The sequence below is a fragment of the Canis lupus genome, chromosome 15 (genome assembly GCF_011100685.1).
Source record: "Canis lupus familiaris isolate Mischka breed German Shepherd chromosome 15, alternate assembly UU_Cfam_GSD_1.0, whole genome shotgun sequence".
NCBI lineage: Eukaryota > Metazoa > Chordata > Mammalia > Carnivora > Canidae > Canis > Canis lupus.
In genome coordinates this window covers 32,817,323-32,831,734 of record NC_049236.1, presented here as the reverse complement: position 1 = coordinate 32,831,734, position 14,412 = coordinate 32,817,323, and the positions used below count along the sequence as shown (strand labels likewise).

Sequence of the window (14,412 nt, the reverse complement as noted above, 5' to 3'; positions counted from 1 at the left end):
TGCATTATCTAAAATTACACGCTCCAGGTCTCCTTATCTTGTTGTGCCTATGTGCCCCCCTCCATTGTACTTGTTGCCTTCTAGCTTGTGTTTATTGTGTCTTTTTGTTTATTCTCTGACTCCCCTAGCCATCATGGAAGCTATGACAGCAAGCATCTTCGTCTACTTTGCTCACTGTTGGTTTCTCTGTTCTTAAAAACAGTTCCCTGGCAAAAGTTAGAACTCAGTAAATACTTGCGACATGAATGAATGGACTGGTTTTCATAAGTTTCCTTTCCCATACAATTATGGGGAAAAAAACTGGTAAAAATATCATCTCAATGTCCTTTAAGTAAGTTTATACCTAGTAGATATATTTGAGAGTATAGTTTTTTTTTTTTTTTGAGAGTATAGTTTTGTTTGGAGTTTACATGTCTTAGTTGGCAAAGCAAAGATATAAGGGTTAGATAAGAAAGAAATATCTCCTTGCTACCATCTCTCTTCTTACATTGCTTTATTTTTCTTCAAAGAGTGACTCCCTTACCCTACATGCTCTCCAACAAGATATATATTTCTTTGCTTATTGTCTACCTCCCCTTACTAGGCATAAGCTTTCTAAGGGCAGGAACTTGTGTATTTTGCTGTTATAGCCTCACTTCTTAGAATAGTGTCTGACACAGAGTAAGCACTCAATACATATTTGTTGAATAAGTGAATTTTTGGATGAATATATGTTTTATAGACTATCCATGCCTGGTCCTGATGCCTGTGAATTCCACAGCATGCTCAGACATTAGTACTTTGGTACTGCTGAGGTGGATGTTGGGTAGGAAGATGAGAAAGGCAAAAAGATGACCACCATGGCACTAATATTATACATTTGCCATGCATAGTGAAAAAGAGGTCCCATTCATTTTATATATGTGGTATAATATGAACTTAGGTTAGGGACTGTTGTTTGAATCCTGGCCCATCTACCAATTTTCAGAATAAACAGAAATAATTTCTTGATTTCTTGATGTCACATTTTCATTGTCTGTAAAATTAAAACAAGACTACCTAATCTATGGGACAGTGGAGGATAGAAAGGGCTTGACACATAATAGCTGGTCAGTAAATGTTAGCTATCTCTATCATCATCATCAGTATCATCTTCCTCCTCATCCAGAAATTGATAGACTATAGCTTGTGGGCCACATCTAGCCTGCGGCCTGCTTTTAGAAACACAATTTTACTGGAATACAGCCATGCCCATTCATTTTCTTACTGTCCTGCTTTCTTACTGGCTGCTCTCTCACTACAATAGCAGAATGAAATAGTAACAGGAGACTGTTTCCTATAACACCTAACATTTTACTCTCTGTTCCTTTGCAAGGTAAGTTTGTGTATCTTGATCTAGAATATAGTTTATCAGTAATAAAATAGCCTGGACCAGTGTGACATGGTAAGTGCAGAAAGTAAGAGGTAAGTGTCTAGAAATGTTTATAAAATTTTGATATGCTTTTGACATTTAGGGGCATGATTTTGGTTTATGCAAAAGTGTTGATTTGTGATAGATTGAAAATGAAAAACCAAAACCAAAACCAAAAACAAACCTCTGGTCCTTCCCACTGGGAAAGAATCTGGTCTTTTGTAACAGGATTTTGGTGTATTAGTAACTTAGTAAGATATACTTGGTGTGGTTTCAGATGGGAACATCTGGGGGCTCATCCAGTGGGAGTGACAAACAGGTCCTGAGATTGCAAGTGACCTGGGAAGGTTGATGGTGAGCCCATTAATAACGTCATGCAAATGGATTTTATATGCAGATGGGTGGGCCAGCCACAGTTCACTTATCAGCTAATACAGTTGTAATGTGTTGTTTTGTATCTGAGAGAAGGCGGCCACCTCAGGATATTGTGTGTGTCTCATGTATGAATATAAATGAATTCCTTAAATGTATTTTAAGTTGATAATTCATCTTCTCTGAATAGTAAGCCAACAACTTTCCTGGAAATCTAGCAAAACAACAGTTCTATGACCAGCCTTATGTTTTGTTGCCTGTGTGCTTAAAAAAAAAGCAGACTGACTCTTTCCTTTTCTGTCTTAGAATCAGTTCCAAACAGTAAGGCGTGCCAGAAAAAACAGACAAACTCTCAGGAACAACAATGCCCATTATGCGTGGGGTAGGAGCTGCCAAACTTTGATTACTGGCCAGACGTTAACCCCTTTGGTGTCTTGTGGGGGAAATGCCAAGTCTGGATGGAGACACTTCCAGGATTTTGCAGTCACTCGTGGTGTGAGAACAGGCGATTTATAATGACTTGCGCAAAAAAGGCCCGTGCTGAGGAGGAAGTGCGAATTCAAGGCCACATCTCCTTATTTCATGAATTTTACCCTAAGTCACTCTGGCCAGTGGACATAGACTCCATTACCTCTGTTTGTCCCTTTGCAGGCCTGCTGGTTGTGAGAAACATGCCTCCCTTGTCTCCTGGGTTTGCAGCTGGATGTCACAAGGAGAGGGGAAAGTTTGACCCTCACGGAGGCCAACCTGGGGGTTCCTTGAGCTATGGTAAAGCTGCTAGAAAGCATTCCTGCAAACTCTTTTATGATCAATTTCTTCCTCTCTGTATATATCCTGTAGGTGGACGGGCTGTATCGCATTGTGAGAACTACAAGAAGCAGAGAGCAATGCAGCTTATAGCAGGAGGGTAAGAGCATGTGCGTGTACTATGTGAGTGCATGTTTGCATTTCATTTGTTCTTTCACTTTGCTCTTCATTTTTTTTCAAGATTTTATTTATTTATTTGAGAGTGTGTGTGTGCAAGTGTGCGCGTGCAAGTGCATGGGGGGGGGAGAGGCAGAGGGAGAGAATCTCAAGCAGACTTCCCACTGAGTGTGGAGCTGGAAGCAGGGCTCGATCTCAGGACCCTGAGATTATGATCTGAGCCAAAGGCGGACACTTAACTGACTGAGCCACCCAGGCACCCCTCGACTCTTTAATAAATATTTATTGATAGTCTACCATGGTGTGGCTGAGGATACCAAGTTAGTTACAGTCATAGCAATTGCTACCATTTCTTATTTACTTCTGCATGTTAGTATTATGTCAAACATTTTGCACATACATACTTTAATTCACTTCATCCTAAAAAAAGAAAATTTTATAAAATAGCCCCATTTTATATACTAGTAAATTGAGTTCCAGAAAACTCAAGGGCACAGGGCCAATGAATGTCAGAGCTAGGATTTACATACAGATGTGTCTGATACAAAACCCATTCCCTTACTCATTTTGCTGAATTGCTTTCCTAAAGGTGAACCAAAAAAAAAAAAAAAAAGAAAAAGAAAAAAAATATTTCCTTAATGTCTTGGAATTCACATTCTGGCTGGCAAGAGGCATGTCATTCTGAATGAAAAGGGCTGTAACACAGCTATGTACGGAATACCATGATTAACTGATTCTGCTGGAAGGCAGGAGAAGGTGGAAGAGGGTAGAAGAAGGCCCCACAGAGAAAGCAGTACTTGAGCTACACCTCTGTGGAATGGGATATTCACAGGGCAGGGCGGGTAGAAAGAGAGATAGAGGGAGAGATTCAGTTCGGTGTGCTTTGTGTAGGAAGAAACCTGGATTTATTCAGGCCACAGAGAGGTCTGGTTTATATAGTGATTCTATGATACAAGACAGAGGACTTGGCAGTGGGAAATTCTTTAAGGTTGCTCCTCCACTTACCATGTCCATGAAGACTTTTGTCTTCTTTATTCTCCATGACTTTGCCATGTCTTACTAGGAGGTGACACAGGGAGAAACTACATGCAGCCTGAATAAATTAGAGGTGATGATGACGGCTAATGGAAACAACAGGAAAAAGACAAAGCTAATCCTGTGCTTCTGCTTGTTGCAATGGTGGGACCCTTGTGGGACAACTTTTCAGGGATGAAGTTATCTACCAGCCTTGGAAGTGAAGATGCAGGCCTTGGCCTTGTCTGTACCACAAGGAGGAAAAAATGAATCAATATATTTGGTTCTCTTCAGTTGTATTGTTTCACCCTGTAGGGCATGGGTGCCTAATTCTTTCACCAGAGATGGAGGACAGATAAAGAGAAGAAAGTAGCAACCACAGACAACCCTCCATGAAGATGACTGTGGTAAAGGGAATGCCCTATCTGAATATTTGGGAATAAAGTCATCACCTTCAGTCCAGCAAGGGGACCAATCCTGCTCAAAACAAAGGAGAACAGTGACATTATAGCTGGGATGTTTGTGAACCTTGGGTTGTTCTCTTTGGAACAAATGAAAAGCAGTTAACATAGATGCAACTGGCATTGTTGACAAGCCCAACATCACAACTCTGGGGTTTCACTTTGAGAAACTGAGGCTTATTTTTGAAATTTGGGAGATTAAGAACAGAACATAATGATCCCTAGAATGTTCACTTGCAGCAATCCTGGGTTTTGTGCATATTTAAAAAGGGATACTGGGCTTTCCTATATTCATTACAAAGTCCTCTCGGCCTCCAAATCTTCCTATAAAATGCCTATGTTTCATCTTTAGATACATTCTGTGACTGAATATGATTATGGGATATTACATGCATCCTTGTCTATTCAAAAGATCATGAAAAAAATGCCCATCATTAAAGCCCCAAAGTGATTGGATTGGCATGAGGAACGGGGATGGGTCTGGCATGAGAGAGAGGATCTGACTCTGGGATTTCATGAAATCCAAAACAATAGGACAGCTGCTTTTCTATAAACAGATTATTATTATTATTTCTACCTAGACAGCTTGATAGCAGCCATTATCTTCTTTCTGGGTGTCTTATCAAGTTCCGGCTGTGTGCAGCATGGGTGATAAGGAATGAGAAATGTCACCCATGGGATTGCCAAAGATTATTTCCATGCACTGCTGTTCAGCAAAAGCCAATCCCTTAGAACTGAAAAGTAGTCCTATTGTTCACACTGGGCAGTTGCTATTCTGACTACACCAAGAGAGCAGAAAGAGGATGTAGTTGCCATTGTGTGAAAGATTGAAATTTCATTACTCTAAGCTAAAGTTCAAGCAGTCTTGATTTTGAAAAGCAGAATCATCATGGAATATCTTTGAAGAGGGAGAAGACAAGGCAGGGAAAGAAGAATGAAATGAGCTCAGAGCTTTTCAGGACTATGAGGGAGTATAAAAAGAGAGAGAGAGAGAAGAGAGAGAGAAAAGGTATAATACTTTCAATCACTGGAACTTAAAATGCCAGGTATCCAAGCCTTGAACAAATTGAGCTTCACTGCATAACCATAACTTGTGATCAGATTGCTTAATGTAAAGATTCCATTCTACATATTATTCATCAGAAAATAGTTAATTTGCTGAATTTTTATTTAGTTGTCTTTGGTTCACATTAAGTTCTTGAATGAAATTAATCTGTTGATATTGAAAAGTATTCTTTTGTTTCTCAATGAAAAAAATAAATGTTTTATTACAGATGTGTGTTGCTCTAAATATTTGAGGCTAAAAACAAAATCTTATTTTATTTTTATTCTAGTATCTCAGCATCTCAGCCTTTTCTCTTCCTAGAGAAAACACTGTATTGGAAAAAACCAAACCAAACCAAACCAAACCAAAACAACAGCAAAAACTGAAGCATATGATTAATTTGTACTATATTCATATGGAATTTCCTCCCAAAGTATTCAGAGTTCTTTAATCTCCTTTAGACACAGTTTTAGAGTCATGCTGATATTATAATATAAGCTCCTTGGAAGGGAGCCAAATAAAATTTTTCCAACATTTTAAATCACTACTCTGAAATTGGAATTTCAGATTAATAAAATACTTTGCTCTTAAACCAACAACTTCTGAAATTAGATTTCAATCACAGAATCATAAAAAATGAGGAATGGGAGGAGCTTGGGAAGGTAAAGAGCAAAGAGAGTGCACTAAGAAAGAAAGAAGAACATGGGAAAAGAGGAAGGGACTTTGATATCCTTTTTTTTTATTTTTATTTTTTCAAAGATTTATTTATTTATTCAGAGAGAGAGAGAGAGGCAGAGACACAGGCAGAGGGAGAAGCGGGCTCCATGCGGGGAGCCTGATGTGGGACTCGATCCCTGGTCTCCAGGATCATGCCCTGAGCTGCAGGCGGCGCTAAACCGCTGCCCACCGGGGCTGCCCTTTTAGAATGCGATCTCTGGAGAGGGGTGAGGGGCAAGACCTGTTCTTGATGTTTCTATAACACCTCAAACAGAGTAAGTATTCAGGAAGTATTTGTTAAATGAATTAGTGCAAGATGTGTAGAAAATATGGTTTCAGTGTTAATATATCCAAAGGAATATCCTTCTAACTAAACAAGTTTTTTTGAAGTTCTTTCTTGCCCCTGCTATCTAGAGCTTCACCAACTTTAATACATATATGAATTATCTGGGGATCTTATTAAAATGAAGATTCTAATTCAGTAGACCTGGGATAGGGATCTGAGATCCTGCATTTCTACCAAGGTCCTATGGAATGCTGATGCACTGGCCCATGGAATATACTCTTAAGTAGCAATGTGCTAGAGTTAAGACATGGGGGGCTGGGCTGGCAGTCATGAACTCTGAGTTTTTGTCTCTGACATTAGCCATTTGGGTTTTTAAGCCAAGTGATTTGTTTTCTTAGCTCCAGTCTCCCCATCTGTATAATGAGTGGGTTCTTACAGCCTTAATATTTCAGGGTGAAAGAAAGAAAAAGAAAAGGAAGGAAAGAAGGAAGCAAGAAAAACATTTAGAGAATGCCTAGCCTGTCTCTAGAAATCCTAAGGAGGCTGAATTAATCCCTTCCAAAGTCGCACAGGTAATTTGGCATAGCTGAATTGTGATTCAGTTGATTTGTAATTTCTAACAGAGTAATTTTCCACTATCATTTCTTTTATCGTTATTAATTATTTTTGTGGGTTGCGTACAATTTGCTTGATGCAATACTAAGTGTTGGGAATACAAAGATGAGTAAATTATCATATTTTATTATCAAATCTCTTGCCTGATTAACTGAGAGTTTTCCATGCTTCAAGGTGACAAGCAACTCATCAGTGCAAATGTCTAATATGTGTGTTAATATGCTAGTCATTCCTTCTCAGTGATATAACATATTAATGGTTACAATAGAATGTCAGCAAAGATGGCCCCAATTCTCCAACTATTTCCTATCCATTCCCTTTGCTGTGAGATTTTCCAGTTTATCATATCAAAAGGTGAGATTCTTTTCCCCCACTTCCTCTTTTGGGGCTGGTTTGCTGTGAATAATAGAATGCAGTGGAAGGGATGAAGGGCCAGTTCTAAGTCTTGGCTACAAGAGCTCTTGTCCATCTTGTTTCCTTCCTAGGACTACTGCCGCTATCACTAGACAAGCCTGGGACAGACTCTTGGAGGATGAAGGATCACAAGGAGTGATCAACTGTCCCAGCTGAGGCCAATCTAGACCAGTCTACAGCGAGCCCTTGCACAGATATGTGTGAAAACCCAAACAAGAGCAGCACATTTGCTTACTGAGTCCACTGTTGACCACAGATACACCACTAAGTCAGCTGAAACCAGAACTGATAGGGTATGTCCAGTTTATGCCCATTCATAAACTCCTGAGCAATAATAAATGCTTTTTAAAGCCAATTATTTTGAGGTGCTTTGTTATGTAGCATAGTTAAGCAGTAGGACGGCTTTCTGAACACGAAGCTTTCGTTTAGATAAATGATTTTAGTTTGGATTCTCTCTAGAAAATAATAGGTGAGAATTTATGGGGGTGGCATGGGCTTTACTAACTTTCATATTTTTTCAGTTCCTTCTCACCTTACAAAAAAAGGGGGGCATTTAGTTTGTATTGTTTTTCCTTTTACTGATAACAGAAAGGTGTGCAAGGATGACAGGAAATGCTGTTTGGAGATTGAAGCCGAAGGTAATATACATGCATATTCCTGTTCCAAAGGAAGCAAAAAAGACAGTCAAGATCTGAAATCACAAAAGAAAATGCATGTTTGAGTTGTGGTTTTGCTATGTAGGTAGGCTATCTTGAGCTTTGGTTTTCTTCTTGGTAATCAGGTATAACGATAGCTGCCTGTCTTCCTTCAAATGTTGTCATGAGAATGGACAGATGTAGTAATACAAAAATGCTCTGTCAAAGGTATTTGCAAAAGACATATCTGATAAAGAGTTAGTATGCAAAATCTATGAAGAGCTTATCAAACTCAACACCCAAAAAACAATCTAGTTAAAAGTGGGCAGAAGTCATGAATGGCTGTTTTTCCAAAGAAGACATCCAGGTGACTAACAGACACACAAAAAGATGCTCAACATCACTCGCCATCAGGGAAATAGAAATCGAAACTATAATGAGATATCACCTCACACCTGTCAGAATGTCTAAAATTAGCAACACAAGAAACAACAGATGTTAGTGAGGATGCAGAGAAAGGGGAACCCTCTCGTACTGTCAGTGGGAATGCAAGCAGATACAGCCACCCTGGAAAACAGTATGGACGTTCTTCAAAAACTTAAAAATAGAAATACCTATGCTCCAGCAATTGCACTGCAAGGTGTTTACCCAATGAATACAAAAATACTGATGTGAAGGGACACATGCACCCTGATGTTTATAGCAGTGCTAACAACAACAGCCAAATTATGGGAAGAGTCCAAATGTCCATTGACTGGATAAAGATGTTGTAGTGTGTGTGTGTGTCTCTGTGTGTGTAATGGAATACTACTCAGCCATCAAAAAGAATGAAATCTTGCCATTTGCAACAATGTAGATAGAATTACAGGGTATTATGCTAAACTAAATAAGTCAGTCAGAGAAAGGCAAATACCGTATGATTTTGGTCGTATGTGGAATTTAAGAAACAAAATAGATGAATATAAGGAAAATAAGAGAGAGGCAAATCATAAAACAGACTCTTGATGATAGAGAACAAACTGAGGATTACTGGAAGAGAAGTGGGCAGGAGGCTGGGCTAAATGGGTGATAGGCATTAAGGAGGACACGAAAAAAAAAAAAGAGGACACCTGATATGATGAGCACTGAGTGTTATAAGTAAGCGATGAATCACTAAATTCTACTTGTGAAACTAATATTATACTGTATGTTAACTAACTGGAATTTAAATAAAAACTTGAAACAAACAAAACCAACCAAACAAAAAACAACCAGTCTCATTTTAGGACAAAATTACTTTCATTTCCCTCCACAAAATTGTATTTCCATTCCTCATACTTTTTTTTTACCAAAAGCACATCTCTTACTTTTCTTGCAGAGTTATTTCCTTTAGGATTTCCAGAAGTTTTAATTATATTCATTAGAATTTTTAATTCTTAGAGATGCCTGGGTGGCTCAGCGGTTGAGTGTCTGCCTTCAGCTCAGGGCGTGATCCTGTGTCTGGGTATTGAGTCCCACATTGTGCTCCCTGTGAGAAGCCTGCTTCTCCCTCTGCCTATGTCTCTGCCTCTCTCTCTGTCTCTCATGAATAAATAAATAAAATCTTTAAAAACATTCTTAATGCTTAGAAACCTTAATTTCTAAGTAAAAACCAAGTAGTAAGCAATTGTCTGTCATATCAGCATTTTTTAATTTGCAAATTTATGGATAAATCTAAGAATTTTTAGAAAATTTTTTTTGCAGTACAATCTTTTAATATAGCATAAAACATGTTTACTAACATGTTTACCCAGATTTATCTTTAGTTTCTCTATAATAAGACACAAGTACATAAACCTATTTTTATAATAAAAAATGCTTTGTCAAAGAGTAAGTGGTTTACAAATGTTACTTGTGCTAAACATTATACTCAATTCATTATACTTTCACATAATAGCATCTAGTTATTATTGAGAAGTCATTATTCCCTTTATATGTATAAAAGAACAACTACCTTATATACATTATATGGTTTTCAAATACCTTTTATTTATCACATTCTGATTCTCCAGGGATGCTCAGAAATATATATCTTTATATTCTCATTTTGCAGATGGGAAATCTCTGCTGTTTTCTGTAAGATGGTATCTCTAAAGCAAGATCATGGACAGATTTGCTAAGACAGGAACCCCAATATTTTTGGAAGGTTTTTTTTTTTTTAAGATTTATTTATTTGAGAGAGACAGAGAGAGAGAGAAGGTGTGTCACTCATGTGAGAATAGGGGGAGGGGCAGAGGGGGAGAGAGAGAGAATCTCAAGCGGACTCCCTGCTGAGTGTGGAGTCCATTGCACAGCTCGATCTCTCGACCCTGAGATCAGGACCTGAGTGGAAACCAAGAGTCGGATGCTTAACTGACTAAGCCACCCAGGTGCCCCATGGAGGTTTTTGTTTCTGTTTTTGTTTTTAGAGTCACATTTGGTGAATAAATCAGATCTGTGGCTTTTATTACCTGGTAGAAGCCTCACCTAGCATTACAATTTTTTTCAAAACAGCTATAGTCTATGAGGTGCTATTCTTTTTTTCCCCAAGGCATTTTTAAAATGACAAAAAGATAATGGTTCCTCTGAAATTGCATCTCAACCTGATACTTATATTCTTAAGTCATCGGATTATCTATTTGATGATGTTAATGGACTAAACATACAATTAAATTATTATCCTCAGAGCTCGAGCAGTGAATTTTAATTTTTGATTATGTAGTTGTTTTGGCTGATAATGTGGGCACTGGGCTCAAGCAATCTCTACCCCAAATATGTACAAGGGCCCAAGGATAACGCTAAGCTTATTTTGACCATATCTTATCATTGTTCTAGTCGTGTTATATTTTGAGAGGATGATGGACAGTTGCTATTGCGACATTATAATAGCTGCCATTAATAACAGCTGACTGTGTCAGCACTCATTTGGTTCTCACAACAGCCCATTGGATGAGATCTGTCATTATTCCCATTTTATAGACGAGGGAACTGAGGCACAGACAGATTGAGTAAATGGCCTGAAGACACACAGCTGGTAACTGACAGGACTAGATTTTTAGCTTAGGCCATGGCAATAGAAAATTCCTATACTACACACCTCTGTTTTTTGTACTATAAGCTTTTCTCTAAGACAGACACCAAGAAAAATGCTATATGTTCATAAGCACTATAAACACTAGGAAATGCAGAAATCTTCTAGCACTCAGTTCCTTGTTGGAAGTTTTCCGTGTGCTATATGCATGGAAGATGTAAAGGAAGTAGAAGAAATGTTCCCTCCTAATGGACCTGAAGATTTGTGGGTGGTGATGATCTTTCTGGAAGGGTGGGAGAGCAAAGCTGGTGCTAGAAATTTTGAAGGTTATAGTGGGGTGGCAATTGATAGTAACCCACGAAATCACTTCATTTCAAGGCACGGCTGTCCAGATTCCATTTGGGTCTGTTAGTCCTTGAAATACAGCAGTCTTGCTTCTATCCTCGATTCTTCAAATTGAGAAAGCACTAGGCTGCTCTAAAATTTTTTCTCACAGTCCTTCTGTCCACATCTCGTGGTTTCTACTTACTTCCATGTCAGCTCGGACATGGATGGTAAACCCTTCGCAAATTTCTATGTGAAAGCCAACCTATGTCAGGTATGGATTGAACTCCGTACTGCAAAAATTTGTATGTTGAAATTCTAACCCCTGACACCTCAGAATGTGATCTTATTTGAAGATAGAATAGTTGCAAATGCAGTTAAATTAAGATGAGGTCATACAGGGAGGGAGTGGGCCCCTAACTTAGAGGTGTCCTTATAAAAAGAGGAAATTTGAACATAAATACAGATGCAGGGAGAACACTTGTGAAGATAAGACAGAGATCAGGGTGATGCTTCTATACATCAAGAAACACCAAGGATGGCCAGCAAACCACCAGAAGCTAGCAAAAAGTCATGAGACGGAAGGACCCTCAGAAGGACCCTCAGAAGGAGCCAACCCTGCTGACACCTGGATCTCAGATGTCTATCTAGCCACCAGTATTGTGACAATAAATTTCTTCACTGGTTTTTGGTACTTTGATATGGCAGCCCAAGCAAATGAAGACACTATCGAACATTTCCTCAGTTGAGTAGGTTTTACTGAAGATATTTGGGGATGGGGAGGCACATCACAGGGAGAGGTCAAATCACAAAGCCCACAACATCCCCCATTAAATTGCCTTATCTCTCTCTCCCCCTACTCTCTCTCCTCATCTTCTTCATCTCAGGTTAATCTCTAAATATCCACTTTCAAATTTGTCTCACTATTTTGTCAGTATTTTCCTTTCCTTTGAAGTTGAGGCTACAACCAACATCTAGATCCTGGGGCTCAGTTGTTAGCCCAACCATTCATCAAAGTACATGTAAAACACAAACGGTCCATTCATTTAGAGAAATTCCTATGCCAAATGTTATAGTAAGAACATTTTTCTAGATGGCCTGGTTTCAAATCTTGGCTCTGCTACTTACCAGCTATGTGAACTTGAGCAAGTTACTTCACCTCTCTGAAATGAGGAAAATAAAAATAGTAGTAATTGCAGTGCAGACTCTCTGCCTCAGATTTGGTGTCTCCTCCCACCAAAATAGACTGAGGCAGATATTTGCATAGAGATGGTGCATTGGGCAAGGCTCTCAGGAATAGCACTGTAAGGGAGTGGGATGAATAGTAGGGATGGCGAGAGAGTTGACTTGGGATGTAGGTACGAGTAGGTAGGTCCTCAGCCCTTTCCATGGGAAGCTGTCCTTCAGAGCAGTCTCATATTAAGGTAAGTGGGCCTTGCCTTCATCCAGTCTCACTCACAACAACTCGTTATTGAAAGCAGGCTACACCCAGCAAGTGTTCATCACCTTTGGGAAGGCAGTTCCCTTAGGCTGAAAGCAATTTTTTGAGAGCAACATAGCTCTGCGCAGTTGGTTACCAACAGCATCCTGATATCTGGGGAATGCAGGTCTTGGCCACCTGTCAAATTTCCAGGCAGGCAGGAAAGTTTCCAGGTGACACCTCACAGCATTTACTACAGGGTTCTTGTGAGCATGAAACAAGTTACTATATAAAATATGCTTGGAACAGTGGCTGGTGTGTGGTCAGCCCTGCATACATGAGAACCATCTTGTACTCAGGGTCTGCATGAGCAAGTTGTAGCTTTCTGTAGTTACACACAGTTTACAAAATAATTTCACGATTTTGATTCTTACAGAGGGCCCAGAGGTGAGTGAAGTAGTAGATACCTCATTTCAAATACTTTCTAAGGAAACAGGTTCAGAGCAGTCAAATACCTTGTCCAATGACACTCAGGTGGTAGGGACTTATCCTCTCTGTTTTTAATTTCCTCCTCCTGACTTGTAAGCATGGCTAATTTTGGAAGCCACAAGTACCCATGTGCGGGCTCAGTCTCACCAATCCTAATCTCAGGACAGATGGTTTTAAGGATTTACAATGCCCCAGTCCAAAACCAGGATTCCGCCTCCATGGTCTCATGGCTGGCTCGGCCCTACCCTGAGCCATGCTGAAGTCACAAAGACAGCTGATGGGGATGCAGGCATTTCAGCAGGGAAGGTTGACCAGCTGGTTTTAAGAGCCCTTGTGTGATAGCCTTGACCTTAATGGTTTCTATGTGTTGTTGGGTACATCTGGCCTGCCACCTCAAAGACCTGGTTTTGTGTTGTCTGAGAAGAGAGAAGGCTTTCAGGGGAACAGTACACTAAACAAATACAGAAAAGACTGGTAGTTAAGCCAGAATTCTACTTTTTAAAATTACTCCAAATACTTGAATCCCCAGAGCAATACAGTTTTTTCCCCTACAGGCAAACTAATCAAACATTTGCTTGGTGAACTTAACATCAGGGCAAAGGGAATTGTTTGGTCTTAAGAAATATACCTCACCTAAGATGCTGGGAGCCTCTTTTCTCTTGTATAGCAGTGCCAGCCTCAAATGCCTTAATGCCTTTTTCTGGATACCAGAGGCCCCACACCCCTGGTTAGGGTTGTACACGCACTGCTGGTCTTTGTCTCTGGGACCCTCATTTTATTATGTTCCATGGTTGACCAACTTGCCTTTTGAGACCATCACATTAATAACTCTAATGAGTTTACAGGCAAGGCCTACTCTAGCCAGATGGTCACTCTGACTCCTTAGAGAGATTTTGCACATTTCTGTGCTGACTTCACGACTTACCTCTCAGAGGGCAGTGCTATGCTCTTTATTTAGAGAGACAGCAGAGTAAGCAGAGTAAGCAGAGTGTTTAGAGCTCACACTCTGAAATTAGATTGCCCGGGCTTACATCAGCTTGGTTTTGCTAACAGTGTGACCTGTGACTGGTTATTTTCATTTGATGTGACTCATTTCCTTTAGCCACACAGTGGAGGTGATAGTAGTACAGACTTTATAGGGTTGCTTAAAGATTTAGTAAAGTAATTGGTTTAAAGCACTTGGAAAAGTGGCTGGACAAAAAGCAATGCCTAATAAATCTTAATTAATGAGATACATCTTATGGATGATTGCTTACAAACTAATAATCAGAAAGACTA

At 39.5% G+C, this 14,412-nt stretch overlaps 1 long non-coding RNA gene across 3 annotated transcripts in view; it reads left to right on the top strand.

Moving 5' to 3' along the window:
- LOC102154670 overlaps nt 1-7,593 on the top strand; it is an 83,695-nt gene extending 76,102 nt beyond the window's left edge. For all 3 annotated transcript variants that reach the window (XR_005370474.1, XR_005370475.1, XR_005370476.1), the window contains 3 exons: nt 2,603-2,669; nt 6,662-6,781; nt 7,310-7,593. This is a non-coding gene — a long non-coding RNA (uncharacterized LOC102154670). The remainder of the gene's footprint in view (nt 1-2,602; nt 2,670-6,661; nt 6,782-7,309) is intronic.
- Nucleotides 7,594-14,412: the final 6,819 nt, after the last annotated feature.